Below are 4,941 nucleotides of genomic sequence, written 5' to 3' on the forward strand. Positions count from 1 at the left end.
GGGGCGCTAGAGAAGAGGGAGAGAGGATGCAATGGGGTTAGGGGCATCAAGTAATCTGCTAGCACCCGGTACAAAGAGGGCGAGGGGAGGAGGGAGGCAGCCAATGGCCATCCCTTCTCTCCTAAGTTGTGGTTACCTTACCTGTGCGACTGCGGTGCTATGAGAAAAAGATCTAGGGTTTTGGAGCACTAGTTTATGAACAAGATCACGTCACTTAAACTTTGTGGTGATGAAAAATAATGGGGTGGTGCCTGGTGGTGTATATTATTACATTATTAATCCTTAAACATAGAAGGTGAAGTAGCTGAAATTTTCATTCCTCAATTCTTTTTTTATTTTATTTTTTAAAATCGCAGTAATACGAGAATGTTCCTAGCCTCTGTTGGGACTGATTTTCCTGAAGATTTAGTGGAAGATGTTTCCGAGGATTGGGCTGAAGATTGACGATGTTGTTGGGCCTTAAGCCTGTGTTTGGACTGCTTTTGGGCCGATGGCTCTCGGTTGGGCCCACTAGACCTTTCTACATCTAGGTATTTCCAAATATGTTTATATCTTTAATTTTTCACAAACATTAATTCTAATCTATCCCCAACAAGGAGAGTAAATGTGAATAAGGAATTTTATTGAAATATGTATACATTACATATACTTATATTTGGATCTGGATCCGGCTTGTATGCTGTAGTTAAAAATAATGAATTTTATTGAAATATGTATACATTACATATATTTATATTTGGATCCGGCTTGTATGCATGCCACTAAAAAATTGAAGGGTGGAGATTTAACTAAAGTAATTAAAGGGCACAGATTTGTCATTCATCACTTCATATATTTATTGGTATTTATTATGACAGATCTATACCCTTCAATTACTTTAGTTAAATCCTCACCTTTCAATTTTTAACAGCATGTATGCTATAATTTTAACTACAGCATACAAGCCGGATCCATTGTATAAAACCCCTACATTATATTAGTAGTATATAACCATTTTAATGCCAAAGTGCACATATTTTTTTTTCTTTCTTTCATGAAAGTTCATTGGGTGACTTTCTCAAAACCAATTATAAAAGTATTTGTCAATAAATATTTATACATGACATAAAAAATCAATCTATCCCATCAATAAATTAATCTTCTAGTTTCTATATATCATATCTTATAGTGAAAATATGTTATTATTTATATTTTCAATACATACCAAACAAAGAACAATGTTTTCAATTCCACTTTCGGAGTTTCAACCAAAAACAGATAAATCAATAGTTTTTGGCAGAAAGTATCTTCATCTCAGAGCATTTTTCATTGAAAAATTTCATGTCCAAACAAGTATGGCCTTAATTTGGATAAATCGTAAAATTATGTATTTTTAGGTGATGGGGTTTTTTATTTTTATTTGGGATAACTTCACTGAATACCCCTAAATTTTCACCCGATTTGACAAACCTCCCCCGTCGAACTTTAAAATCTCTCAATTTGGACCCCTGAACTTTCAATTGCTCTCAATGTGAACCTTCTGTCAAGTTTAGCAGTTAAAAATACAAAAAAGACCAAAATATCCCTAATTTTCGTTTTTTTTTTTTTTAAATAAAAAAAAAGTTTTGGAAGTTGAAATTTTATATAAAAGTCAGGAGTATAAACGTCATGTATTTAAAATCTGACGGAATGGTCCAAATTGAGAGCAATTGAAAGATCATGGGACCAAATTGAGAAATTTTGAAGTTTATGGAGGGTTTGTCAAATCAGGTGAAAGTTCAGGGGTCTTTAGTGAAGTTACCCATTTTTATTTTTAAAGTATTATTCTTTGGTAATGAGGAAAAAAAAACATCATGGAATCTATAATCAAAATTACTAGTGAGCATATTAGAAACTTTGCTTGGTTGGTACCCGTTCAGAACATATTATCTTCATGATTAAAGCATAAGTAAACCCTTGACAGCATGTTTGATGAAGCTTTAGTTGTCAACATTCCAAATTTCCAATAAGGCAATAATCAAGTTAAAAAGTGTAGTGTTGAAGTACCTAACCGATAAGCTAAAAAAATCGGACATGAAAAGTTACGTCATTAAACCTATCCCATATTTAGTTAGGTCGTTAAACCGGTATGTGCGTAGTTCCATCTCTGCCAACAATCAAGTGAAGAAATGTTGAAGTACCTAACCGATAAGCTAAAAAATCTAGATTAATGGGACATGAAAAGTTAGGTTGTTAAACCTATCCCATATTAAGTTAATATTAAGCTAACCCAATCTAATGCCCATACAACAATTCAATCCCATTACGATCGTAACAATCCACCATATTTTGGTGCCTACATGCACTATGGCTTACTCTAAAACTTCTACTCTAGATCTAATAAACCCTTTCCACTTTTTATGGTGGATTCACTCAGGCACCAAGTAACCCTTTCCATAGGTCACCCCCTTTGAAATTCGAATAGATAATGTAGTATCTACTCTCATAGTAATATTAGATACTTAACTAATACGTCAAAAGTCACTCCAAAACTTATGAAATACGAAACAAGTCCTTAAACCTACCCTATATTAAATGCTACACTTCAATTTTCTTCATAAAAGTTGATTTTCAAGTCATCATCCCATGAGATGGTGACATATTTTCCATAAGATGATGACGCATTACTTGTGAACTAATTTTTTGGAAGAAAATTTGGGTACCTAACTAATACGTCAAAAGCCACTCCAAAACTTACGAAATACAAAAAATTAAGTCTTTAAACCCATCATATATTAGGTTGACCCTATTTATTGCTCATAATGTTTTTTTTTTTTTTTTGACATGTCCACACAAGAGGGGGGAAGGGGATTCGTAATAGTGACATCCGCTTTATGAGGCGTGGTCCCCAGCCGATTGGACTACCCATTGGAGACTATTGCTCATAATGTATTAATACATCAAAAGCCATTCCAAAACTTATGAAATACGAAACAAGTCCTTAAACATATTCTATATTAAATGCTACACTTAAATTTTCTTCCCAATAATTGGTTCTTTATGTGGTCTTTTTGTGTACCAAAATATATCAATAATAAAATTTACCACTCGTAATAGGAATATAGGATAAATCCTTGTAGGATAAGGCTATAGAGAGGGTGTCAAACCTCAAGGACTGCAGGAGTGTTGTTATCAAGTTTGTCAAGATCAAAAGTAACTTAATTTAAAAGAAGATTTATTTGATTTTGTTTTCTAAAAGTAAATGTATAAAATAAAAGCAATAAAGATAAAAAGTGATGAGAGATAGAATAGAAGGTTGATTTTACCACTAACAGCATAACAAGGTTCAATCATAAATTAATAAGGAAAATTCATAATATGCATGATATAAGGCTCGTGTCACTCGAGTAGTCAAGAAAATACCATCATTTAAGAAATAAGTATAATCCATCTTCAGTTGGCATAGATCGTCCACCTAACTATTAAGTTGCGGTACAATCTGTCTTCCCTAGGTATGGACTATCTAATTCCTTAATAGGTTACACACAATCAATGAATAAGTATAACTCATCTTCGGTTGACACAAACTGTCTACCTAAATTACACTAAACTAAGGTGTAGCACAATCTGTCTTCCCTAGACATGGCCTATCAAATCCTATTGATCATATGTCAGTTAAAACCGTTGTGTAAGAATCATTCATATAATCACAAAAAATATGAAGGACTGAATTCAATCAATATAAAAAACTTTCTAAGACAAGATAAGAAATTCATAATAATTAAATATAAACATTAAGATCAATTCTCATAGTTATATAACCATCATGCATATAGAAAATCAAAAATTAAAATACAATTAAACCATTGTTACTTGGAAATGGCTACATCAACGCTCTATTACAGGATTAGCCGCTCATCTTGGTGCTAGAATGGCCTCCTGCCATGGATTATCTCCTCTTTAACTTGTCAAGCCTCCAAGAAGATTTTTGTATCCATTTATCTTGAAGTTTAAGTCCTATTTATAGGGAGCAAACAAGTCATAGAAGCCTTAAGAAACCTAGAAAAATTGTAATTCACTCTCCTAGTCAAATTAGGAAACAATCCTAGTACAAATCGGAAAGGATTCGTCCAGATTTGCCTTTCTTTATTGCGGGATGATTATGGCATAGCAAAAATCCAAATTAGGAAAATCCTATTTCACAATGATTTGTAGTATTTTGAGTTAGCTTGCTACTGCCGCTAAAACCACCTTAATCCGATATTTGAACAGAAAGTTATGGCCAAAACACTTAGACGTGTGTAGAATCTAAAATTTTATTCAATCCAATTTTGACTCAAATTGGAGAAATTCTGATTTAATCATTTCCTTGATTTGATTAATGGACTTGAATGTGCAACATTCGGCGCTCATCAGTTCCCAAGTCATCATCCCATGAGATGGTGACACATTTCCTATGATATGATGACACATCACTTACTAACCAACTTTTAGGAAGAAAAATAGGATACTTAACTAATATTAGATACCTAACTAATACGTCAAAAGTTACTTCAAAAGTTATAAAATACAAAAAATTAAGTCCTTAAGCCTATCTTATATTAGGCTAATCCTATATATTGCTCATAATGTAGTATCTACCTCAATTATATATATGTTCACACAAGGAAATGGGGAAAAGGGATTCGAACTAGTAATCTCTGCTTTATGAGGCGTGGTTTACAGCTGATTAAACTACCCATTGAGGACACTTTAGTTACTAATATTAGATACCTAACAAATACGCCAAAAGTCGGTCCAAAACTTATGAAATATGAAAAAAAATGGGGAAAGTCCACATAACCCCCTCAAACTACCACTCAATTGACAATGTTCCCCCCAAACTTTCAATTGTGACAATGTCCCCCCCTAAACTACCAAAAGTTGTCAATGTTCCCCACAATGACGAAATTACCCTTAGTAAAATTACAAAAAAAAAAAATC

The sequence above is a fragment of the Corylus avellana genome, chromosome ca8 (genome assembly GCF_901000735.1).
Source record: "Corylus avellana chromosome ca8, CavTom2PMs-1.0".
In the NCBI taxonomy this organism is placed as follows: Eukaryota; Viridiplantae; Streptophyta; class Magnoliopsida; order Fagales; family Betulaceae; genus Corylus; species Corylus avellana.